At 36.1% G+C, this 27786-nt stretch overlaps 1 protein-coding gene across 2 annotated transcripts in view; it reads right to left on the bottom strand.

Moving 5' to 3' along the window:
* Positions 1-27786, bottom strand: part of PRKD1 (protein kinase D1) — a 112708-nt gene that overhangs the window by 60089 nt on the left and 24833 nt on the right. Inside the window, exon 1 of one of the 2 annotated variants that reach the window (XM_083863476.1) lies at positions 11459-11476. The exons of the other annotated variant lie outside the window; for it this stretch is intronic. The gene's annotated coding sequence lies outside the window, so the exon portion shown is untranslated. Of the gene's footprint in view, positions 1-11458; positions 11477-27786 lie in introns of those variants that run through there. 2 annotated transcript variants of the gene reach the window in all.

The raw sequence follows: 27786 nt of genomic DNA, 5'->3' as shown, positions 1-27786 counted from the left end.
TTCTCACTGCTAAGAATGAAAAAGAAAAAAGTCATCTTCCTGTTTTTGCCTTTTTGTATGGTACTACAATTTTGCACATCTTCTGTAAGGGTTAGTTTCTGTTGCCTTATTCTAGGAAATCATGTGAATTGCTTTTTAAAATTTTTTTCAGTCATCATTGAACTTTTCCTTAAAATTAAATTTGTCTTTTTTAGTGATGACTGGTTTTTTTCTTCTAGACTAGTTAAGTTTTTAGAAGCCCTTAGTCATTACCATAACCGCACCTGCACAAGAACTTTGAGAAAACCTGGAAGTCTTTTACAATACAAAGATATTGACCGAGCACACATAAGGGCTGTGGTTTAAACAATGTCCTCACAGCATGTGGAGAAGCTGAGTCACACTGAATGTTTGTTAACTTGACTGGCTACAACACAAGTAACCTTGACCTAACCTAAACAAAATTGTTGACCTGACCCTAACATGCAAGTAAATAAATAAGTAAATAACTTACATCAATACCACTGTTTTAGTATAAAGATATAAATGTACAAAACTTTTGAAACAATCACATTAACCAAACTAAAACAGTTTTGTTTTATATTCTTAAAACAACAGTGCATTTTATTTTTAGAAATCAGAATTTCCTTTCTCTACAGAGATTAGAACACAGCAAAATCATGACACTGAAAAGCCAATGTTTCATCAAAAGAACTGCCTAAATTTTCACTTAGTTGTGGAAGTCAGTATTAACTCACTTGCAAAACTCCAGAGATCTTTAAAAGGCTCTATTTACCAATGCCATCATGCAATATTAATCTTATACATAAAGAAAATACCACTAGACTTCATGGTTTTGTTGTAAGAAACATCAGCTGGCATTTAAAGACCTTCGCCACATATACCCCATACAGTTACTACAAAATAACACAAACGCTGGAGTTCAAACAGAAGTTTCCTCTAGGGCCATATGGATTATATGTAGCAACATCTGAGTAAAACAGGAGGTGGAGCTTGCTCCAGCAGCGGTGGCATCTCCGTCTCAATCCAGGATGTCACATTCTGTGCTTAAAGACATCTCAGAAATGGTGACTCACCCCAGACCTTTCCAGTAACTACATTTGCACTTGCCAGGCAGACAAACAGCAAGGATAGGCAACAAACTGTTATTTCCTTTCCTTTCTTTCCTTCTTCTTTATTCTTCCCAGGCAATCATTCTACAGTTATACAGGAAGGAGAAGGGTCAGAAAATACAAGGAGTAGTACCAATCAGCTTGATGCTGTCTCTGTTGCAGTACTATCCAAGACAGGCTCAGGTCAAACCCATTTGTCACAGGTTCAGAAAAACAGATAAAGGATAGATGAACAAGTATCTTCATTTGGAAAGGAAAAGGGACAAGTGAAGAAATCTTGAAAGGCGAGGAAGAGATGACTAGAGTAAGGAAAATACACTTAGAAGAGAGACACAGGAAAGACTCTGATTGTCTCATGACCCTTGAGAATAGCCAAGACCCAGATTTACAAGGGTTAAAGCGCTAAATGGGAACAGCAATATAGGTCTTTGCTCTCTTTTTGCTTTTGCATTCCTAAAAAATGTGTTAGAAAGTTTGCTTCCAATCTAACTGCTGAGTGAAACAGACAAGTTACTAAGAATGTGCCGAATATACCAGCTAGGAGCCATTCTCTGTATCCTACAGATCCAGTGCATTTCAGGCACTGAAATGATTCACTGCCACACAGATCACCTCTTTCCCCAGAAGCAGAGAGATGACATTGCCACTCCTTATTTCAGTCTCTTACAAACGCTAGGACCCAAACTGTCTGGGCATCATCTGAAAGAATGTGTTTTGGCACAGTTCAAACAGCATCAGAAAGCATGCAATTAAACAACTGAAGAGTTTATGTGATTTTGGGCCAATGCTTGAGCCTGTATTCTCATTTCAGTTTATTTATAAATATATTTTTAGATACAACCTCAGAGAACTATCCCCATTTGGTACATTCCTAAGATCGGTTAAGCTTCTTAATGCTTTACCGTGGGCAGCATCATTCCTTATTTACAGTATTCATTATTCCTTTTACATTTTTACTACAATGATGAACATGCGTGTTTTATAAAGGACTTGTTACCTGCAGAACAGCATTTAGTAAGCAGCTTCCAAATGGGCCATCAGAAAGCAGAAAACTTCTCATTGACTGCTTTATGATGTAAACAATATTTTAGACAACAAATATGTACCTACAAATACTTTGCTACCTCTCTTTGCAGCAGTGATCTGCTGAAGAAATCTGATTCCTTCACCTCAGATCAGGAACAGAGTATGTTGCCCACACACACTGACTTAGACTGGCTGTGGATCAGTGAAGATCCATAGACTTAAAACATGGCTTAGCTCCTTCACAAAACTATCCATGAAAAAAATATGGCCATGGAGAAACATAGAAATACGGCTTTTTTTGGAGAGAGCCTGAACTCTGAAAAACCTATTCATCAGCCTTTTTTAATACAGGTTGTTTCCTGTGGCCATTCAGGGCAGTTGTTTCCCTTGTATTTCTTCAAATAAACAGGTTCTCTTGCTATCTATGCTTCCTGCCACTCTATGTTGGTTTGCCTTCTGTTACTCAAATAGTTCGCTGCCAAAAATACTGAGTACACACCACATCACTCATGCTACTTCCATGCAGATTTTAAGAGCTCCCAGTTCAGGGCAACCAGACCTGACTCTTCTCTTACTGTTCCCAAATTGTGTCTGGCAAGAGGCTGCTGGCCAAGGTCAATCCACCATGGCAATTGAACATAAAAATCTAAAATAATAACACTTTTCTCTCAAACAAAGAGAAACTTAGCATAATTAGTGTAACTCTATTTATTGTATCATAAGATAGAAATACAACTATCTCTATTTCCAGCAAAAATATTTGATTTATTTTTCTTTGAAACTTCTATGGAAGTACTTTATTCTGAATTACCACATGCAATGGGTTACCAAAAATACGCTGATTATGCGTTGGAAGTTGATTTGCATTAATACCATACAAAACTACTTTAATTTAAAATAGCCTTTGTCTTTCAAATATAATGTGTCTTCTCTAAGACTAATCTTTTTTACTATTATTTCCTCAGCATTTTAGAATATTCTATTACAACTTCCAATGCAATGAAGATGATGTAGAGTCAATAAACTGTAAAGAAAGAATAAGTCCAGTAACACAGAAATTGAGAAAACGTTCAATTTTGTCACATAAAAATTCTAAAAGATAATGTGCCGTGCAAACCAAAGCACACTTGTGCTGACTGCTCTAACACATAGATTAAGAGGTTAATTAAGTAGAAACATTTAGAAAAGTAATAGCAATTAAATCACAATGAGACTCAGAATATAAACAGGTCTTTGCATCTTGTTGGTGGCACAAATATTATCACATCTACCACATCTGCATATACTGCATTATTGAATTGAAAATTTTCCCAGGTAGAGGCACTAAGGGACACCACTTAGATTTTGTGTCTTCTCAGTTGTTTCATGCTGAGAGTCTGAGATCTATGCTCATCCATTAATGCCACATTTCTCTACAACAACAGGGGGACCTCAGCAGAAAGGCTCCCATAGTTCCTGTACACATTCTCTGTGCAGCTCAACACTGTCCATCCCAGTGCAGAATTATGGAGCTTCCTGTGAAATGTTTAGGAGAAGAACGTGACAACAAGTGCCAGATTGTTGACAGGCATCCATTTATGTAGATACTTCAGGAACAGATTGCATTTCTCACCAAGGAGGTTGAGAAATGGAGCAGAAACTTTCATGCCCTTCAGCAAACAGGCAGAAAAAGGATGATGAATCACTAACAAAATCAAGGCTTTTTTCTAGTTCCTTTAACATAAAAACATTCAAACATCCCCTTGCTCACAAGTATTGACTGCTTCTGAAGCTGTAGTCTTACTAGTTCTATGCCATATACTACATCTGGGAAAACAGAATCCTAATCTAAGAAAGATGAAACCAATTCAAGAGCCAATTCCATACACTATTAATAAAACAACCAAACCAGAACAGATAAAGCCCCAAACCCCCCATTTCTGTGAGAGTCTACCACCAGATGAATTTCAGCATCATTGATGCATTACATCAATTCAGGAGACTCAGTCACCAGTCCAGTATCTCACCCTGACTACACAGATGTGGAACAAATGTCTTTGATCTTTTTATAGATTGCACAACATAAATTGCTTACATGCAGTCAAAGCTTCTGTTTCTGAGGTAAGAGATTTCAAAAGATCTAATGAAGGTAAGAGACCTACAGATCACTCTCACTTCCTTATACCTCTGCTCTACTTTCAAAATCAACTTCATTTCCTTCAAGATAGATGCCAGTACATACTACATAATTGCTTAAAAATAATTTTTGTTTTGCACAGAAACAGAAAACAATATATCTGTGATCAAGAGTACTATTTTAAATGAAGTATTCCCAAGTATGAGGTTTACTCCTGAAAAAGCAGAATTCCCTCACATTTTAAGTAAAATTTTAAGAGAGAATCTGAAAATTAGTTATTCTTTCACCCACTCCCAATATTAATTGTACATTTCAGGAAATACACTAAGAGTCATTTGAAAAATACTCGTCAAGGGCTCTCTCATACTGAATGTGATAGAAACGTGAATGTTTAACGATCATATTGGTTCAGGTTTTAGTACTAATACTCAGTTTGCTCCTTAGTCAGTTGTCAGTTTTACTTCCATTTATTACTAACTAGAATCCTTATTAATAAAGGATAAAACTTCCATTTATTAATAACTGGAGTCCTTTTTGATAAAGCATAAAGTGACACCACCAAGTGTCAATCCTGTTGGATTACTGGGCTCCTAATTCTGTAAGGAATATAATCAGGAGGGAATTCTAGAAGAAGAAAAGGCTGAGGGCACTCATGTTCGACCAGTACAGCATGAGCACACATACCTAGAACCAGGTCTGTATTGGGCATCAAATGACTAACTTAGAATAAACAACTCATAATTTCATGTTATACACACTAATTCCCCATTACAAAACACTAAGAGGAAGCTGTCCATAAGAGCTAGTAAAAAACATTAGGACAAAAGTGCCTGTAAATTATTATTTTATGCAGATTTAGCATTGCTTTGTAGCTCTGAGTAAGCCATGTCATAGGAAGTTTGGATTTCATTGTCTACAACATCCAAAAGGATTTCTCTTGCCAAACACCTGTTTAGGGATTGGAAAACAACGTTTGTTTGGGTTTTTCAACATGACAAAAAATGGCAGCTTTTATATAATAATACAAAAGCCATATATAGACTTGTAGAGAGTGCATCGCTTGGGAAGAGGCCATGTGGGTTCCGAGCCTTCCTACCTTAAAGTTTCAAAGGTGGAGTGTACAACTTTTCAAGTGCGTTCCTAATCATGATACTAGGACACTGTCAGTAAAGAAATGGAAACCACTGAAAGGTGAATAGGATTACAAGCAGATCACAACAAAGTTTCTGTCTTCTTTCTGTTTCTGGGACCATTTGCACCCAGTGCTTCCTTTAATTATATGTATTTACTGCAGGCACACACAGCACAAAGAGGCATAAAGATTCAACGTATGTCTAAGCCTTCTGTGAATCTGGAAACACACAAAATAAAGAAAACAATTTAAAGGTAAGTATTTGAGTAAACCTTAAGGATAGTTAATTTTCTTTTTTTTTTATTGCTTTCAAAAAAATAACTGCATTAAACACAGAAATTGCCAGGTTGCAAAAAGAAGCATTTAAAGTATGCCCCCCATACATATAAAATTATAATGTTCAAAACAGAAACTTTATAATGTTCAAAACAGAAACTTGATGGCAACAGATATAAATAGAAACATTAGAGTTGCAGAAAAGCAAGGAAGAAGCCCAAAGGAATGTGGGAATATCACTGTCAGCATACTTAAAGCACACAAATATTTTAGGAACAAGAATAACTTTAACTATTGTATCACCCAAAAAGATTTATTAATCATCTTCCCATTTGGGGAAAAGATATTATTGAATATTAATGATTAAACACTTTGTACTCTTAACATCAGTTGACATGGATGCTGAAGGGGACTCACAAAAGCTGCACATATTTTTGTCAAGTCCAAAAAAGCAAAAGTGAAATAGCTTAAAAGTCAGTTGTTGGGTTCTGGAGTAATCAGGATGAAAAAAACTTATTTGCTGCTCTTGATTAAGGGACACAGAGCTGGAGGCTTCTCAAAATAATAGAGCAAATGAAAACATGAATGACAGTATTACTATTTAACTACCTTGGCTTATGGCAGAACTAGATAACTTGGTTATGTAATGAGGAAAATGCAAGCATAGATTAACTGCAACACAGATTCAGACTTTGCAAAATGTTATTTCAGACATGTGGAAGCATGGAATATAAACTTCTCTGATGTAAAAGGGACTATATCCTGAAAAGCAACAATGAAATTTAGCCAGTGTAGTAGATCATCAGATGAACATGTACTAGTGAATAGTTTTTGCCATAAATTGGGGAATATCAAAATCATATGGATTTACTAACTCTGCTTTTGGCAGTGATATAAACTCAACCAGAAGTCTTCTCATACCTAAAATTCAAAAATCTAGGCCATTAGCAAAAGGATTAAGGGAGGACTAATAGAATAATTAGGGAACTGAAAGACATACTCTCCAGTCCATGGCAGCAGGAGATTAAACTATTTAATTTCTAAAGACAGGTCAGGATTTGATCTTTTTTGATAAGCATCAATAACTAGAAAGTGAAATCTGATTTTCTATTGATTCATCTGCCTAGAAGACGAAGAGACTGCAAGTTCCAATTTCTAGCAGCTGAGGCTATGTAGAATTAGATTACAGAACAATTATTTTGCTGGTCCAATTTCTTTTCTTGCTTAATTTATGTATCTAAAACAAGTCCTCACTGAAAAACAAATATGGCTGTGCTATTTTCACATTATAGGATTTTTCTTTCTAATAGAGACACTATTTAAAAAGGAGTTCATTCAGACAACTCCTATGGCTTTCTTATACAAACAAGTATTAGAACAAATAACTATAATGTCATATTCTGCAACAACACTCACTGTCAGGCTAAATTGGGGAAGGCTAACAGATTTCTTGGGACTCTTCTCAGGACATGTTTTTCTTTCAGACACTCTAGGACATAGTCTCAGGACATCAAATGAGGTTTTCAATACAACAGGTGTCTGAAATTATCCTGATGCTCATTTTGGCATTGATGACACCTCAAATGTAACACACAGTCTAGTTCTGCGTATCCAAAGACAGTCCAAGGACAGCAGCAGAAAAAATTTTGCAGAATGTGCTACAAAAAGCAAGATTTAAAGAGCTAACCAATGACTAGATTAAAGAAGATAGAAGGAAACTTTGGCAGTCCTTACTTCTGCCTTTAGATAGGCAGTAGTAAGTGTATACAAAGTGAACAAAAGTTCAATTTTAAGAGAAAAGAGCAGTTTAATCATCAGCAATCTCTTTTGGAGGAAGCTTGTGATATCTCCATCCCCAGATGTTCCCAGTACAGGTGGGACAAAGAAAAGTGCAGACAGAGCTGATTCTGACTTGAAATAGGAAGAAATCCTTTCGGGTCTTTGAACGTCTATACCTACAATTCTCCTGGAACACGTGAGAAAAAACCCAACTTTCAGTGCAAAGTAAGATAACTATGTAATGTACATTCCTACAGTTTAATGTTCCTTTCTGCAAGTCACAGTCCTGTGACTTTCCTTTCTGATTATCTAAAATTCCCACTGTAATTTCATCTGGATAAATACTTCCCCATTTTTTTAATCCTGAACGGTTGTGTAGAGCTCCTAAATAGCTGCCACATTTCACAAGGGAAGTATTTGCATCTCAGCGTGGGTGAATACATGTCCACCCCCATTCAACTAGTACTGACAGATATTTGACAGTTTAATTTCAGTCAGACCTATCTGCCTCAAGAATATTTTTAAACATCAAGACAAAAGCTGTCTTAGAGTTTAATGTGTCTGGGATGTGCATCTTCGAAATCGTGTATCTAACACATGAAATGAATGCACTGTCAACCCTGACTCCTGCATGGGTTTGCTTGTTCAAATATCCACTTTCATATTGCCCTACTTAAGTACTTAATTTTTTCAGTACAGAATTTCACACTCATTAAATTTCACCTCTTCTGCTACAATAGAGAATATATTTCAGAGTATTGTTCTCAGGCACAACAAGGGACTGGAACTTTTCTCACGGCTCTTCCCCTCTGATTCTGGAATTAAGTAAGTTCCTCCCTATTGCTTTTGATGAGATAGAAGTTCTCTTTCTGCTAAAAAAACTTGTAAATGCATCTGTGAAAAGTTATTGACTTAATCATGGCTCTGAAAATTTAATTTTGAGTGTTGGCTCTTGCCTTCCTGAAAACTCTATTTTAAAAAAAGTCCTTTTATAATACACTTTTCATTCATTGAGCAGTGTTACAATTTTTAGTTGTGGAACTGTGTTCCACAATTGATGCTAGAACTTTTTAAAAAAGCTTCTTTTTTCTTCTTTTATAGTTGTCTTCCTAACAATCGCTTAAACAAGGCCAAAAAATAAAGATTTTTTTTTATTACTTAAAATCAGAACAGTTAACTTAAAAATGATGAAGAGAAGAGATTTACACTGAGAACAAAAAGGTGCATCCGCTCCTTGAAGCTTCTTGTTCACAGGGTATTTTCATACAGAACGGTGTATTAAAAATATATTGCTTAGAGCAAGGAAATTATGGCTTCCTGCCTTTTATAGAGAATTTGAAGTCTTTGGCATTAACCACAAAACTTGAAGAGCACTACAAGCAAAGTCAAAATTCTGTTCCTACCAGGGAAAAAGCAGCTGTCACAAAGTAAAAAAACTTTTTAGACCTTCATTTAACACATAAAGAAACCTTTCTAAGTTCTGAAAACAAACGAGTCATTGTAAAATAATCTTATTTCCTTCAAGTCTCAACCATTTGGCACCCAGCCAGCTAGGGTGAAAAGACAGACACTTAATATACAAAGATCCTAGCAACTAGAAGTCTGCAGGGAGCAGGGGATTGTATTGCCAACAGTCGAGTGATCAAGATCTCATACACTGAAAAGGAATATACAAAATTAGGTGTTCGTGGGCCACCTTAGTCTTTTGGAATAGATTAGAAGCAGGAAGAGGGGCAGTAACATTCATAGTCAAAGGGGGCAGACACCTGTATGTCCTTTAAGCTGCGTGATCCTAAAAATGTGAGTAAAAATTTTAGGAGACTAATTTCTAATAAAAGGAAAACAGAGGGACCAACACAGCTAGCCTCATTCACTACCATTTTAAAATGTAGTAACTCAGTTAAGCTGCTTCAATTTTCCTCTCATAGTTGAGACACACACCTTTCCTGGCAAGACCAGAAAAAAACATTCTGAGTTTTGTTGTCTGAACTTTCACATTTTTTCCCTTGCCCGTGCAGAAGGGGCAACAAGTAAAGTGACAAGTTTTTTTTTAAAAAAAGCAATGCCATTTTTTAATTCAAAACAGTGGTGGTTAATCCATTTAATTCTGACCATATGTATCTTACTTGCCTGGCAGCAAGCCATGAATTCTCAGTGACCCTCACAAGGAGACTGACAATATGCCAGAGTCCAAAGCAAGCCAGCCCAGCTGCAGCTGGGTGCTTCTGCTCTACACTCTTTCTGTGCGAAAGCCACCAGTGTTTCCCATGCCCAATACTGAACATTCAAGGTGCTACATACACAAACACCTACTGCCACGTGCTACCTAACACCCTTTGAGCCAACCACCTCCAATATTTTACACTCTCCTCAAGCACTGAATTGGTCACTGTTCTCATAAAAGCATTTTAATTATCATTTAGAATTATCAATCTAAGTAGTTTCCCATCACTTGTTCAACTGTTTTGATTCTCTATAAGTGGCAGTGTTCTTACTATGCATGATCAAACCATGAAATAATGGATGGATGTGTTATTATGACAAACAGATCTGTTTCATTGTATCAGATCCTCTGTACCTGCATAAAGAAAATCTGAGGGAGGGTTGTCCTTGCAATGTTTACCAAAGTACTGTAGAGGTAATATTTCTGCTTCGTGAATGGCTTCTCTTTTTTTCCTCACACCAACAAATACTTTTATTCAACTAATTACATATTATCAGCAGGTAATTTCTCCTCAATTATTTTTGCCTTTAAAACCAGCAAGTGCACCACTGTGTGAGAACAAAGCTATAAACATTTCAAATATGCACTGATCTGACTGCAATGATCCAGCATGCTGAGTTGAACTGCCAATACATATGACTTCAGTAACAACAAATGATGTTTCAAAACCCTAAAGCAGTCACTGAAGAAAATGCTTCATGGGTTATGTCAATTTTGATTCACATTATGCAATGTACCATTAGAAGCATACAGTGGTCATTAATTACTACGCTCCAATAAGGTAAATGAGCACTTGAAACTGGATATGATGCACTGACATACCAGTTTGACCTTCTGGAATTTTCAGCAGGGTAAAATAACAACCTAGGCCATGATTTTTAAAAGTATCTGGTAATTTTTTTTATGTATCTATGTGAAAACTAACTTTTAGGAACTAAATTAATTTAGTTTGCTTTCATTTCTTATTGCTGTGCTGAGCATTTGTAACCCGTACCAGAGTAAAACTTAAAATGTAATAAGAAAGCTAAAAACAGTCAAACCTGTCCATTAAATAGAAGCAAAGGTTCTATGTATATTCGATCACATTTTCCACACTAAAAGATTCTCCAGCATCATCATTTCTACCACTGACAATTATGCATGGAGGAGAAAGGGGGTTTTGTTATTCACACTCAAAACCCAGTAAAATGAACAAAAATTAAGAAGTAGCAAAAAGAAGTAAAAACAAAATGCCTGTATTGTTATGCAAACTCAAATCTGAATATAGATAAAATTTCCAGGGCCAGAAACAATTTTGCTTGTATAGACGTGGCACCATGGGCAGGTGCATATTTAAATTAGAAGCACATGTACATCATGCTTCTTGTTTTCTGACCATTCCCTCCCTTCCGCCCACTGGTCCCTCTTTGGGCTGATCTGATTAGAGACCAAAGATCATCTCAGCCCACAGCCACAAACCTGGTTGCAGCAAGAAGTTCTAGTTCTAATTCCCTAGGTTGCAGCCTAGGGAAGCGTGTGCAGATAATCTTCCCCAACACACAAAACAATACACCACTCAGAAAAAGGTACATTACAGAGAAAGCTGTAATAACTGAATACTTACAATGAAACAGCTGAAAATACAGATATGCAAGGTTTGAGTAGTCTAAAAACAATCGAGAAATATTCTTTGCAACCATGTATTTTTATTTACTTGTAAAGAGAAGAAGACAAAATGTTTAATGTTCTTTAGTGCAATAATTCATCTGTCAGATCTCACCATTTCTCAGAATGTTTCCAATTCGCAAACTTACCTACATTTTGCAAAATCTTATCCTAAATACAGTCCAGTTTCTTTTTTGTTCTTAAGATTTTATAACCATGTAAGTGGAGGAAAGTGACCACTTTGCAATGGTTGTCTCATGAAAAAAAAACAGCTGGGCAAATCACTCATAGCTAGTCTGCCTACTCGGAATAACAACCAAAGAGCCCATGCCAACTTCCTCACATCACATCCTCCTCCCTTCCCCTGCACTACAGCTGGATCCAAGAGAAAAGCATTTAATTTCACCCAAAAGCCCACACAACCAAAACAATGGAATCATCCAATCCTGAATGGAAGTGGTTGTGTTTGTGAAAAAGCTGAACTAAAAAGAAAAAAAAAAAGATGATCTATGCTGTTACGATTAATTATGAAACAGAAGGAGAAATCTTCACAGTGGTATTTTAAAAAGTAACAAAAAAAAAAAAGAAAAAAAAAGTTGCCAATGATTACTTCTGCCAGGCTGGAAAAAAATTCTTTTTTGTTTAAAATGAAATATGCATAAATATACAGAAGTGACAAAAGACTATTTTTTTGCTTTCAGAGCACTATAATTTTACTTAAATGGTAGGTGTTCTTTCTAAACAGAATGGCATTTCAAAGAGACACCCAATCCTGTATTTCAAATGCAGCAGTCATCTCTGAAACGGGGTCTTGAAGAAAATTTCAAAATAGCAAGAAGCAAATTAGTAAAAAAACAAAACTTATCAACCCTGTTTTAATAAAAAAACATAATCATGAGGAAACAAATATATCTTGCCCTTCCCCCTTCTCCTTCCTCCAAAGTCTGTGCCTGCACAAAGATATAAAAAGCCACTAAACCACAGGGTCCTACACCTGTCAACCGCAATGGCTAAATAACTCGCCATGTATCAGCATCATTTTACATGAATGTATTCCTGTGAGATTTTGAAATAAATAAAAAATGTACATAGCAAAATGATCACTGAAATTAAATGAGAAAATTTTAAAACCCAGGTCTTTTAACAATGAATTGTTCATTACTAAAAAAGATGAGTTTATGTCTTCATACAAGCATACAATGAATGCATCTCTTTACACTGGCTTGAGTAGGTAATCAGCTCAAAGAGCTTTATCCCTAATAAAAAAAAAAGCTACCTTGCTACATAGATTATTTTCACTAATTGTCTCTGATTGTTTAACCTCCACAATTATGATTAGAGGAAAAAGAAAAACAAAGGAATATTGAAGTTGAATTTAAATAACGAGAACATTAAATTTGGTCAATGCCAGTGAATAAGCATGATGAGAGGAGAATATGGCACAAAATTCCTTGAATAATGATTTCAGAATTGCAATGAAAAAAGATCTTAATTTCATATTCAGCAACTATCTCTCTCCAACCCCTAAAGAAAAGCAGAAAGAAACATTCCAGACTGTCATCCAACTGGGGTTGTTTGCAAGGCCTGAGAATGTAAAAGGGCATGTATTTCACATATCTATCCACAATTATATTATATCAAAGGCCACTGATAGTTCAAATTCAAAGACTTTTAAGGTTGATACTTTTATTTAGCTGTTTCATTTATGCCATGTGTACTCTTTTTAAAATATTAGTGATTCCTTTACACATCGCTACCTACTGCACAAGCTAATCTATCCTTTCAGCAATAAGACACAAAAATGCTCTTTGATTGTTTTTTAACAGACTGATAAAAACCTAGCACACCAGACCTGACTAGGCAGTGGTATTTTTTGTATGGCTATTAGCAGCTACAAGATGCAGCAAATATCCTAGGAATGAATGAGACATAAAAGTACAAGACAATCTAGTGGTGTTAGACTGCTCAAAGGAAATAAAATACTAGACTAGAAACCAGGACAGAAATACTCATGGACTAAACCCTGTACCCTGACTTCTGACAATTTTTATTTCTATCATTAAGGTTTTTTAAATTTCATAGTTTGTATAATTTGTGAAATGCAGTGGAAAGCTAGGCTTCACTAGATTTTTGCTGTCATCTCACATGCCCCACATGTGTTACCAGTACATTGCAGAGACACTATTAGGACAAACAGAAGTTACAAAATTCTGATTGAGACTGGCAACTGAAAAATGAGTCAGGTCATGTTGAGTAGCCTCTTTAACCCTCTTTTGAACATATCACAGACTCCTTTAGAAACAAGTTTTGTGTTCACAATCCCTTGCTAAATTAGACATCAGCATTCTATCTCATATACAGCAGAAACTTACATTGTTAAACAATGGCCAGCTGACCTCACCTTCAACAGAAACTGAATCACAAAACAATGTTTTGAAATAGATTTTATAAGTCAATTAAAAAATATTATTTTTACTGAAATAAAAGTATTTGTGTTTATTTATAGCCAAGCCAAGCCCAGAAAGAAACACCTTTCTTAAGATATGCTATGTGAGGATACATGGCCCTATGTTAATTTTGTTAACTCAGAAAGTTACCATAAAATACAGTGTTGTACTTAACAACACTTACAGAAGCTAAGTATAGGAATGGAGGTATGCCTCTACAAACAAAAATCCATACCTTTGACTATAAGTACATTCAGTAGAGTTATCTGTCCATGCTTTAGTAAAAAGCACTGGTAGAATCCAATGAAGTTATGATGCATAATCCCTAAACTCCACTGACAATAAATAAATAAATAAAATTTCAAATATATTATTTAGAAATAAGATAAAATTAATAGAATTAAGGAAATACATAACCTATCTTATGGGGTGAGACAAAGTCTTGCTTGGTTAATCTGTCACAACAACCTTGAAAAAGAAAATAAGACAAGCTTTCAGATCTAGAACAGAAGGAAAATAACTAGAAAACACAAGATACTGACGACAAAAGTGACTATCAGGTGACTAGGAAGACAGTCAAGCTGCATACTTAAAAAGAAATCCATAGGTCCAAAGAAATGTATCTTTTTGACAGTTTTTCCAAGCAAAGCCCCAGGGGCAGAAACCCAAATCTCCTTAAAAGTCAAGTTTGACAAATTTACAACTTAAGTTAAATTATACGACTGTCTGCAATGGCATATGGTAAATAACACAGCAGATCTTTGCCAGTCCTAGAATCGTATTTAAAGTTTAAGCAGGACAAAAACCCCAAAAAACCCTAAGACATCCACACTGCTATTAATCTTACCAAAATACTAAATTATTACTAATCTGTTAATCAGTTTTATCCTCTTAGAAGTAGGCATGAAGAATAAGCTGCTGAAGCAATGTAAAATCTTTTGAACCATGCCAGTATTAAAGCTGAAATCTGCTGAAATCTCCCAGAGCTAAATTTTCACGTTTTATACTGGCTTATGACAAAGAAATAATGTAGAAAGCATTAACTTTTGCTAATGTGCAAATACTTTAATATGTATGATAAATAATTCAAATAATGCTTTCCTCCAGAAAGTTCTTAATGATTAATAGAAACATAAAACCAAACTCATTTATTCTACTTTCATCAGCCCAGAAATTCTTTCTTATTGACCTGAGAACTTTTGTAACCTTTTTCCATATACTTACCAGCATTACATTATAGTAATATATAATATATATAAAATATGTCTATTATATTCTCTCAGTTGTTTCACTATCTAAATACTAAATGAAACTTTTGTTTAGGTATTTTTATAAGAACCTACTTCTGTTAATACTAATGTTCAAGTGAGTTTTTTGTACACAGATGATTTATTTCTGAGGCATCATCTCACACGTGAACTGGAATTCCAAACTGGACTGACTAATCAGTGCTAGCAAATGAGCCACTGGCAGAAAGAAGTAAAGAAAAATAAATTAGTGCGACAGCTGTGATGATGTAGGACTTCAAACAGTCCTTAGTGTTGAGCAAGCAATAACTACTTGTCTTGCTCCCTTTTTTTATGCAGGCTGACAAACTCACTGCCACTCCCTTTGCTAATATTTCTCTCTCTCCACAGGTCCCAAGTTTCTTTTCACTGAAAACTGGATTAACCTAACTAACAAAAATTCAGAGCATATGTTCTGTTCTCAGATGCAGTTAGTTGCACAGCCACTTAAGTTGTTTTAGCCCTGATGAAGGGCTGGTATGATGTTTCCAAATGTATCAGTTAATGCAGGCACAAAAATGTTACTGCTTCCTACCACAGAAGTTGAAGACCATAGTTCCCTGTCCTTTTTTAATTTTATAATGAAACTACACAAATCTTCCCTCATACTTTGAAAAGCCTTCAACCATTACAGCAGAGTGCTATCTTTGCCAGGCTTAAGTACTCATTTCCAATAAAGCTCCATTGCTATTGCCGACATCCATCCCTTTTGTGGTATTTCAAATATCATTCACATTGTCATTACTTCCTGCTTTAAGTTTTACGCTCTTCTGGTGTGACATTTTGGCTTTTTCAGTGGACATATCGCAATATGGATACCATACTCCCATACCAATGGGCAACTGTTACAAAATTCTGATTAAATGCCTTCTGCATTCTTCATATGAGAATGACTAAATCTGCTAATAAAATTTTCATGGGTTTATAGTCTCTTTTAATTTGATTATAATTTTAATAATTTGAAAATCTGTAACATACATTTGTTTAGTATTTTAAAATAATTTATTCCTATATAATTATTTTCATAACCTCATATCTTTCATCTCCATCAAGTCTACTGACAACTCCCCCTCATGCTTATCAAATGTAATCTAAAGACACTCAAAGTAAACTAATATGAAGCAAATTCATTGAAACTGAGAGTTGACAGAGCCGCATCACTGCATTCAGTCACATGCACCTGCAGAATCAGGTCTTCACCTTATACTTGAGAAGTGTACACTGTTAAAGAATGATCTACTGTTTATTTTTAAAAAAGCTGTTTTCTGAATTAACACCATCTTAGTCATATCTCTGAAAACAGTCAAACCAAACTTGAAGAAAGAGGCTACAGTAGCACAACCACATCCTGTATTTACACCACAATGAATGCGACATGCTTAGCAATACCAATGCACAGTAACAAGAAGCAGCATTTTGTCACAGCTTGAGAAACAATAAGGGGTATCAATCTTTTGAGAGGTTTACACTTTTCTATGGGAATTCAGTTAACACCTTGGGGTTTAAGCACCTCAAGCTAAAGAGGCTGCAGTAACATCACATAAATTTTGACTGCCCTCTGAATAAACAGTGTATTTCTTGGCCTGCTAAAGCTACCTGAGACGATACCTAATCACTTACTGCCAGAAATTCCTCCCCATGGGAACTTCAGTCTTGAAGCAAACAAAAGGCAAAGAAATGTTACATTTCAGGCTAAGAAACTAACACCAAAATTGAGTTTGAATTTCTAGAAAGTCAAATCTCCCATCTTTCTTTTAAATGAATATGATCTCTAGAACATCCATGGCAGTCTAAGGAATATTCATTTTGCACTGGCATTTATACATAGTCAGCATCACAAGGAAACCAGGAACCATGGTTATATAGAGTCCTCCCTGTTCTTTCTCCTGCTTCTCAGAACAGGGCTACCACAGCAACAAATCTATCCAACAGCTAACACCATCAGTATGCCACTGTAGAGCAGAGTTCACTGACACTACATCCAATCATTTAAGTACCATCAGACAGAACGAGTTATAGGAAAAGTAAAAGTAATTTAATAACAACATTAGCTGATTGACCACATGATTTTACCCTACAGACTTGCCAACAGCAATCATTCCCAGCAGAATATGCGTGGTAAGTTTTAATATCACTCTCCCCAGCCGTCTCTTGTGGACGACAAAAGTTTCAACACTGTTATATATACTTATCTGTATGTATTTACATCAGAATGCATGCTTGTATACACAAAATAAAATAAATTTAGGCTTAGTATTTGTAAGCATGAGGAGAGGGATGAAAGAGATCCCATTAGCACAGGACTAGTATTTCCCCTTGGCAAACCAGAACACAACGCACAGTCCAACCTCCCCAAGACACTCGCATCTTTCTCATATGCCAACACTTAAGTCTTACTTCACACATCAACATAAAAATTTACATTGAAGAGAAATATAAATATCAAGAAGTCCAAGCCAGAAAGTTCAAACAAGTTTCCTTAAGAGCAGAAGGATGGAGCAGTAGCAGGATGGAGCAGTAGCAGAGTCCTGCCTTGGAGACAGGCTGCAGCCTGCAGCTTAAGCTTGAGAAAAAGGTAACGTAAGGGTTCTTTAGCCAAAGAATATTGGAGGAAAGCACCAACTCCAGTTATTCTGTCTCTGCTGTATAAAAACACCACACTGATGGCACTTTCTGATGTCTCTTGCTTGCCACATCTTTGTAACCAAAAATGGACCACTCTCACACCTCGTCAAAGACTGGGGGAAGGAGAAGGGTAAGGAAGAAGTGCTCATGGGAAAGCACTTGTGTTATCTGGGCAGAATATTTTGCTGATGACTTATCCACCAGCTGCCTGAGACACCACAGCATCCATCACTACACATCTTGGTAGTCCAGTCCTTTCTCACCTGTCTCACCCACCTTGTGCCCACCATAAAGACTCACTGAAGTTATGCTTTACACACAATGATAAATACTTGGACAGTCAGATCACCTGTTCTTCATGTTATTACACCAAAGAAAGTCTTTCAAATCTAAAGCCATACAAGAGCTCATGGTCCAAGTTTATAATGTCCACAGCCTTATATCATAACCTTCTATAATATATGTAAATCTCCACAGGGACTTACGCTGCTTGGCACTTAATAGAGACATCTTTTAACAGCACGACTGAGATACAAAAAGAGAACACTAAGCATGATGGAATGGACAAACAAATTGAATTATCTGTTGGACCACCTGGTCTAAAACCAGTGCAGCAGAATTTTAAAATAAAAACCTATCATCTTTTTAAGATTCATTTTGCTAAGACAAGACAAAGACATATTTGGATAATACTAGATTTCACTGTAAGTCATCATTCCAGTCTTAACATTTCTGTTTTTATTGGTACATGGGGAAAGCATTTATTACTCCTTTTTTGTGTCAATATAGGTTATATACCTCACCTGTAAAACAGATTTTAAGTCTCACAACAGTACAAAATAGCTTGGAAGAGTAAAGTCAGTTCTACTAGCCAAAAGCAGAAACCACAGACTGTCAAAGCACAAGATTTTAAAGCTGACACAGGCAACACAATGTAAATACTCTGGATGAGGAAAAGAAAAATTCTTATTTCCTTCATTTACCAAAGTTGTCTCTCAATGGTCTGACAAATAATAAAGTATTATCTTTTTGTTTTTAAAAGCACAGTCCAAGATAAATTGAGCATTATATTGACTACTTCTCCTGTAAAGTCTTCCTCTGTATTCCTTGCTTACAATTTTAACCTAGTATTCTTGCAAAATCAAGTGCCTAAAAGTATCAGAAAGATCTTTATTCCAAAGTAATGGACAGAAATCAAAATATATCTTTTTTCTGCATCATTTTTGGAAAAAACTATAGCATATTAGTGAGTATATTACAATACCAAATCCAGAACCTACCTAAATTTTCAGGTTTATTAATTTTAAGGTGGCCATTAAGCAAGAATGTTTTATCATCAATCACCCCACTTCTTAGGTATCTGTTACTGAAAAATTAGAAGCAATTTCTGAGTGCTTTTATGCAAAGACAGCATACATCTGAAGAATATACATTCAAAAGCCCCATGAGTAATGTGTATGCCATTAAATGTCTCTTGTAATGGAAAGTATTGCAAGTTGAAAGGTTAAATCCTAACCGGAAGGTGTGAATACATGATGTGTTATCTAGCTATATATATAAAAAAAAAAAAAAAAAGAAAAAAAAGATGCTTTCAAGGCACATAGTCTGACAACTACTAAAATAATTATGCATGTAATCTCTAAACATTAAAACAAATCACAGTGAACAAAAAAGCCAAGTTCATAACTCTACACTGTTTTCTCAGGACAGAAAAGCAATAAACTTTTTGCTCAATTTTACTGTCATAACACAAATCTCATCTTGCATTCCTGCTCTAAAACTAATATGGGAAAAACAAACTGCTAAAAGAAGCACTAATAAAAAAGCACTTTGTAAAACATTGAATAACTTGAAAAGTTATAATAAATATTCATGTTGGACTATCCCTTGCCACAATAAAAAAAAAGAAAAAATATAAATATGCTTTCAGCATAAAACAATCATTAATTTCAAGTGGTACTTAATTAGTGAGTCTGGAACAAATCTACATGATTTCTCATTACAATATAAAGCACATTTATTTCCACCTTCTAAGTAAAGCTAACTGTGGATAAATTAAGGATTTGACCTTCCTATGTCAGCATGGTGGTTAAAGCTTCATCTCCTGTTTTCCAAAGTTCCAGTTTCCTGACACTCCACTTTCTGCAACAACTCACAATTTTATCTAGCAAAAACAGCTACATTTGACCAAAAAAAAAGTCAGTGAATTCAACATCTTTTATTAGGAATAGTCATTTTAGAAACTAATGATGATTCTGTTAGCCACAATTTTCACAAGTTTGCATTTTAAAAGCTATGTGATGCTATGCAATTCTACATGTTGCTCCTCCATCCAGGATAATTTAGCACAATAGATGTGTATTTATAGTCCCACAGTGCAACATTCATTTTATACTTGGTAATGTTACCAGACAGAGGATTCACAGACATACCTTGTATTTTAGTATCTGAAGCATTTTATTGCACAATTTTAACAATTTTACATCTGAGATGGGCAACCTGTTCCTTGCCTTGCATTGTCCAAACAGCAGCTTCAGGCTACTTCTATCTCCTCCAACATTTTCATTCTTTTTAGTCCATTACCAATTCATTAGCAATTAGACAGAGGTGCTCCTTGCAGATGTAGTAACAGTTTACCAGGACAGCATTCTTGTTGCTGTTACTTAGCTTCTATCCTGTGTTGAGCAATGCCAACATCTGCCTCCCCCCTGCGATCACGCAGGACTGGGCTGTAACGTGCCTTGTCCCACCATCTGCTTTGCAAGTTTCTACATTGTATTCCAATGACAGTATAGACCATTCTATACATATACACACAAAATAATGTTTCATTTCTTAGTTTCCCAAGGTTTAAATTTCAGTTATCTTCGTGGTAACATCCCATATTGTGAGTATCACTGGGTTATTTCAGGAGGATATACAATAATATTAAATGGTAGCATCTTCCCAAATGCAAGCAGACACGGAAAAGTAAAATCCAGAGTATGGCTCTTCTGTCTTTGCTGATCCACTTGCAGCAAATAACAAACAGCTGGAAAGGTAACAAACTGTCTGTGATTTGGCACATCATGGAAGTTGCCCTTACTTTAACTCCTCCATTGCAAGAAGGGGCACATTTCAGATACCCCCAACTTTTTTGTCCCAATATATTATTTTACAAAATAATATATATAAGTAAGCACAAATATCCTATTGTACTAATCTTTATTCTGAAGTACGCGTCGTTAGTACATTCATTTATCTGTGACTGTGATGTAAATCCAAATTTCATCTTTAGAGAAGATATTGGAAAACAGAAAAAAAAAGAAAAAACACCAAAAACCTCACAAAATTTAACATGCACAAAAAAAAAAACAAAACACCAGAACAAAACAAAAATCAACACCATTAGTCTAGACCTCATGTTCCATAAAATTGTTTGGGATTTCTCACCTGCTTTATTTTTATCTTCTTTGAGCATTTCAACAATTATATCAAGATATCAAACCCTAAGTCAAAGCTTTGAAGGAAAGCACGGTCACCATGAAAAATAGCTACCCTCTGAAAGAGAATTATAATTTAGCAAAATGTTCTAGGCAGTAATTAATCTCCATGTACCGTGAGCTTCCAATACTTGAGTGGCTAGTTTACCATTTGCACTTCGTCCTATAATAAACTGATACTAAATTTTCTCATTTGTTTCCTCATAAAATTTTCCATTTCTCATCTGGCACCAAGGATAGCTCAAAATTTGATAAATTGTTTTGCCAGATTTTGTGAACAAAATCCCATCTTCACTGACACAGGTTTATATCGACTTATTTTCACCTCCTGTACAGCTATGCAGATTCTGCTATATATGTAAATGCATCTTGTGACAGTTTTACACTTTGGCAGATTGCAAATGCTGTCAGATTAGGGTTGGTGTCTTTGATAAAGTAAATAAATTACAGGGAATTACTACAGCAAGGGGCAGTGGGTATGAATGCCCACATTAGTACCTAATGCTGAAGCTCTCAGCAGCTGAACATTCATGCCTAAAGGCTAGGTGTTGCTGTTCATCATATTAAACTCTGGGTTACATAAAGGACCAACATATTTGACACTTGCTTTTATCACTTTTTTAATCTCTGTACAAAGGTTCCAGTAGTTCCCCAGAAGGTATACAAAACAGAGAAGGAAAAAAACCCAACCCACAGCATAAAAAAATCCATGCATGCAAGGGTAGGAAGTGATACTAGATCACAAACAAGCTATTTCTGGGGCTCATTCTTTATTCTTTTAATACCAAACTCATTGTTAGCCTGTAAATGTAGCTCTGAGAATACTTTTGCAAACTGGCAAATTTTGTATCATTACAGATTGTTGTTAAAATTATGACAGAAACATTTATAGCAACAGACAGGAGACAAAGCAACCTCCTGTGACAGCTCCAAGCATTAGATTTTCAATGGGTAAAAGGCAATTAAAAAAAAAAAAAAAAACAACCACACACATATATATACGTATGTGTACAAAAAAACACTAAACATATTAGGTGACAGTTTTCTACCTAATTTCAGGAAAGGCATCTAACAATTTCAAATAGTGCTTAAAGCGGCTGCTATGAACACATTCCATGCAGTTATCACCAATACACACTAACATTTACCTTCAGCAAATGCTCAAGAAAACCTCTAAAACCCACTGGGAGTAAGCAAATCTGCAGACTTAGAATATGGACAGATGGATAGGTGTAGTCAGAAAACAGTTTTCTGGACTTTTAAATACCAGAAATTACTCTACTGACACACAGAAGGGCCTGAGGAGAATTCTGCATAAAAACAACTTTGGACCAACAACTATACAAGAAGGCCACATTAGGGGAGAAAGAGTTGTGAGCGTGTGCAGTATGAAGAAATGGCAACAAGTCAGTATTCCCAAACGGTCTGCCTTAATGCCTCTAATCTCCCTCTGCTTCTGGGGTTTCTCTGTGGGTTCTGTCTTTTCTTTCCCACAATAGCTAATACAGCTTGTTCCACAGATAAAAATAAAACATTTCACAGCTCATTTGTTTGTACTTCCTGTAGTTGTACACTAGTTTAACATTCCTTACCACCTTATTCTCATCTTACACGACTCTTCCTTTCTGCTTCTTCTTCTCCTCTCAGATTTCTTTCAAACAGTTGCCTCCCTGACCTGGACCCTATCATTTTACCTCACTTAAATGTCTCTTAAGATCAACTTTCTTCTGTTCTCCGCAAAAAAAAAAAAAAAAAAAAAAAAAAATTTAAAAAAAAAAAAAAAAATTCAGGTGAAAACACCAAGCTCCAGATTCAGGTAGGTCCTCAGACTATCAGTAGGTTCTTTAATTCCATCACCATTTCACCCAAGAGCCACAGCAACACCACAGCTTCCACAGCCACCACAGCTTCCTGCATTTTGACTTTGCAGAAGTAATCATTAGAAGAAAACCTTGCTGATAGCAAGGTTGAAGATGTTTGAAGTCAGTTACAGGAGAATTCTGCTGTAATTAACACCAGTAAAGGATCTGTGGAAATCTTATGGTATTGCAGAAGTATTGCTCTACTGCTCACATTACCTTCTTATCCATCAACAGTAAAGACATGAGCCAGAAAGACCATCTATTAATCTCTTCAAGGAGCACAACAGAAGTTACAAAACTCTCTGTAATAGAAAAACACCACCCTCCACTAAAACACAGCAATATTCATAACAGGCCAGCAAACTCTAGCATCCACCTTCCTATTAACTGCAATTCTTTTCTATATTACAAATATCTGGCTACTGCTGTTCTCAAGCAAGGAGCTGTAAACTGTTGATTTTTCAGTCAAGAAAAAATTAATTTCATTTTAAAATATACAGTTTAATGTTCTGGAAAATTCAAGTAGAAATTACACCAAATTAGAGAAATCTATGTTTGGTCCTGACACTAGTTTTGAAATTGTACACCTAAGGAAAACAAGATGTGACCTGCATGAAAATAAGAACTTTCTAAGAACACGTTACTTTTAATGCCAGTGTTCAAGCAGAGCTACAATTACCATTTGTTCACTCTAAACAAATGACTGGACAGGAGGAAAGAACTGGCTGAAGGCACCTTAACAGTAGACTTTGTCACTGCTTTAGCAAAATGTGCTTGCCAAGGAACCAGAAATTAATCAGTTTTCATTTTATCCAGCTTTATAAATTTTCAAGTATTTTTTCTCTCCACAGTAAAATAAATTTCAGATTTTACAGAGTTTTATAGAGAAAAAAATATATACTTCAAACCAGAACATCCAACAGCTATTCACCAGCACTTTCGGGGGGGTTCAGAGTGTGTTTTCGTCTTAGTGCTCCCCATCTCAAATAACAAATTCCAGTTAGTTACTACATGCCCCCAGTTTTTTTATAGTGCAATTCCTTCTTGCTGAGCACCGTTAATTCCTGGGGTTTGTGTCTGCTGCGTTAGGAGAAAAAAGAACAAAACAAAAAAAACCCCAAACCCTCCCCTCACAAAAACAAAACAAAACAAAAAAAACCCCAACACACAAAAACACACAAAACCCCCACAACCCGCAATGCAACTCTGTCTAAATCAGTGTAAAAATATCCTTAAAAACAGATATTAGAGTGCAAAACCATCTGTCAATTATGGCACAATAACAGTTTGTATTGATAACTGCAAATAACAGTTCTGCATTTGGGTCATTTTTCACACATTTTGATGCCTTCTATCACACACACTGGCAGGCTCGAAAGTTGAAAGGTACGACAGCAAAGCTTTAGTGAAATAAGAGCCGTCTTTCATTCTGCAGTTTTAGGCCTACTAAAGACAGTACTAAATAGGGATCTCCAAAAAGTTAATCTACTAATCAGGAAACTGCAAGCAGTTTTATTGAACTGCTGCTAGTCTCAAACCCATATAAGAATTTTAAGTCACACATGATCATTATAGGAGAATTCTGGGGTTTCACCCTCATTATTAACTTTATTTGAAATCTAATTCCCTTAAAAGCTAATGAACAAAGTGGAACTATTACTGCCAACCATTTGCTAGCAAGAGGGTTGGCTAGACAGTTCTTGACTATAACACTAATTTTAACTACTTTAACTTCAGTGTTGTAAAAATAAAGTCATGGAATAGTTACCAGATTTTAGATTGTAAGTTTACTATTCATTCAGTAATAACACTGAGAAACTTATTTAAGTGAAAAATCCAACACAGTGTTGGTGAGAAATCTTTCACATTTCAAAACAGTGACTCTAGCCAGTAGCTAGATTTTCTAAAAGAAAAAAGCCTACTTAGTTTGCATAAAATTTCTCTATTCACAGGGCAAAATCTGAAATATGCCTGTACTAAAAAAAAATAAGAAGTCAGAAAATTCTTAATTGGAACCAAACCACATCTACAAACATTAAAAAAAAAAAAAAAAAAAAAAAAACAAACCACCCATAAAATAAAGGACTAGTCTTGGGTTTCTTCACTCATATCTCACACCAATTTATTGTCAAAATCAATACTTACAAAAGAAGTACATACTTGTAATCAATTACTGTAAACTAGTGCTGAAAACTCAGTAAATCCTTTGTACATTTAAGGATATTTATTCCTTGACTCTGCTCCTACTAGTATCTAGCTCATGGATTATACTCACAGTCACTCTTCTCCCATCAGCACAGAAAATGATCTAGTTTTCTGGATGAAAGAGTTGAATAAATAATACATAGCTGTTTAGTGCTAAGTATTCATTACGTTCAAGATGAAGAGCTCAGTCACCAGCAGATCAAATTTAGTAACTCCAACAATGAACACAATGGCTTTACTACAGTCTTTTGGCCTCTTAAGTCTCACAATGTGATGATCTGGTACCACTGACAGTCACCTGCCCATCTTAAATACCAGCAACATAGTTTGCAGGTTAATAATAAAATGTGATAATCTATAATAGGATTCTTTCTTTAATTTCCAATTTCATAGTAATGATAAATATTAAAAATAAATAATGCTCCTCCTTCAGAAACTGCTGTCATGTTGCCTTCAGTATTCTTCAGTAAACAAAAATACAAGTAAGATCAGTGCAGTAAAAATAAAAAAAAAACCCTCACATGATCTTACAAAAAATTAGCCTTGATAGGCAAAATTAAGGAAAAATTCGGACATGACAACAGGATTCAGTAAACCCTCTAGTTTGTGCTATTAGTTACACAGCTAGCATTTATATAAAGAAAGTATATGAAAATTGAACATCTCCACAGTGAATTATGTGGTAATGCCAGGTTTTTCCTTTTCTTTAAGAATGCTATTCATACCTGAGAATACTAAGCCCATTTTTCTCTATTACCAGTTTTATTACACAATTAGCATTGAGCAGGGTTGTACCAAATGCCTGCCAGTTCTCTATGAGCAGAGCTCCCAGCACACACCACGAGCAGCAATCAGAACGAGCACAGCTGGGAGTCAGCGCTCAGGGCACTTCAGCAGTTTAATCAATCCGTGCACATTTCAAGCGAGGTATCTGCAGCAAGAATGGTGGTACAGTCCCAGCAGTGCTTACACTGTTATTCTAAGCAAACAACAGAGAGTAAAAAATGTTTTCACATTAGAGAATGTGAGGTACAGAAAAAATGACACAATCCTTTTTGTTTTGTTTTTTTAATACTCTTTTAACTCTGATGGTTATCAGTGCTCCACTGACTCTTCACTGCCTCAGACTCCTCTGTGCATTTAACTCGTGGTCAGTACTGGATGTGAGATACAGCTGGTAATAATACACTTGGGAACAGAAATCTGATGTATCTGTACCATTGTTCCCAGTAACTGCAGGTGGACTGCTCAACAAACAAGTGAAGCTTAGTTCTCAGCATGCTGATATTACATAATCTTAAATTTGGAAGAAGTGAAAAAAATGTCTTAATTTCGTATTATTTTTGCTTGGAGATTTATTTTTTTGATTTATATTTTGCAGTATTCCAGATACTTAGGTGAAAATTCTCCAATTGAGGCAAAAACATTAACAGTACTAATCATTTCATACACACATTCAAATACTTAAAGGGTGGGAACAATGAGGACAGAAACTTCCCTCTTCACAAGGAGCTGTGCAGAAAAATATGAGCAAGAGGTAGAATCTGCATGAGGAAACGTTCCACCTCAATCTAAGCACTCTCTACAGTGAGAACAGTCAAATGTATTGGGGTTGCCTGGTTTTTCGACCTGAGAGGCTACAGTGGTGGCCTCTGTGAGAAACTGCCAGAAGTTTCCTTCGTTATCCAGCAAAGCAAATCCCTGATGGCTCTGAAAATGGACACACCACTGGCCAAGGCTGCGCCAATTTGAGATGGTGGCAACACCTCTATGATAACATATTTAAGAAGAAATCATAACAAATGTTGTTTTAATTCCAGTCAGAGAAGAGTGAGAATATGTGAGCAAAACAACATGCAGACACCAAGATCAGTGGAGAAGGAGCAGCCCGTGGTGCAGACCATGGTGAAGCTGGCTGTTCCCACAGATGAACCTGCTGCCTGTGGAGGAGGAGGCTCATGCTGGAGCAAGTGGATGCTTGGGAGGAGACTGTTATACCCCATGGGAGACCTGTGGATATAAGGATCCTGCTCTCATGCTGGAGCAGCATGTCCTTCAAGGACTGCATCTTGTGGAAGAGCGACCCACGCCACAGAAGTTTGAGAGTAACTGCTGCCCACGGGATGGACTCACGCTGCAGCAGTTCACATGAAGCTGTGGCTCATGAAATGGACTCATGTCAGAGAAGTTCATGGAAAACTGTCTCCTGTGGGAGGAACCCCACAGTGCAGAAGGGGAACAACTCCTCTCCCTGAGCAGCAGGAGAAGCCTCGAGTGAGGAACAGACCAAAATCCCATTCCCTGCCTCCATGTGCTGCTGGGGCAAGAGGTAGAGCTGGGAAGGAGGGAGGGGTGGAGGAAGGTGTTTTTAAGGGTTTCTTTTACTTCTCAGTATCCTGCTCTGGTTTTGTTAGTGTAATAAATTTAATGCATATCTCAAAGTTAAACCTGTTTTGTTTGTGATGGTATTTGATGAGTGATCTCTCTCCCAGACCTTAACTCATGAACCATTCATTAAATTTTCTCTCCTCTGTCCAGTTAGTGGCTTTGGTGGGTGCCTGGCATCCAGC

This window comes from Zosterops lateralis (assembly GCF_965231275.1).
Source record: "Zosterops lateralis genome assembly, chromosome: 6".
NCBI classification, from domain to species: Eukaryota; Metazoa; Chordata; class Aves; order Passeriformes; family Zosteropidae; genus Zosterops; species Zosterops lateralis.
The sequence above is the reverse complement of the archived record's forward strand: the minus strand, read 5'-3'. Positions and strand labels throughout refer to the sequence as shown.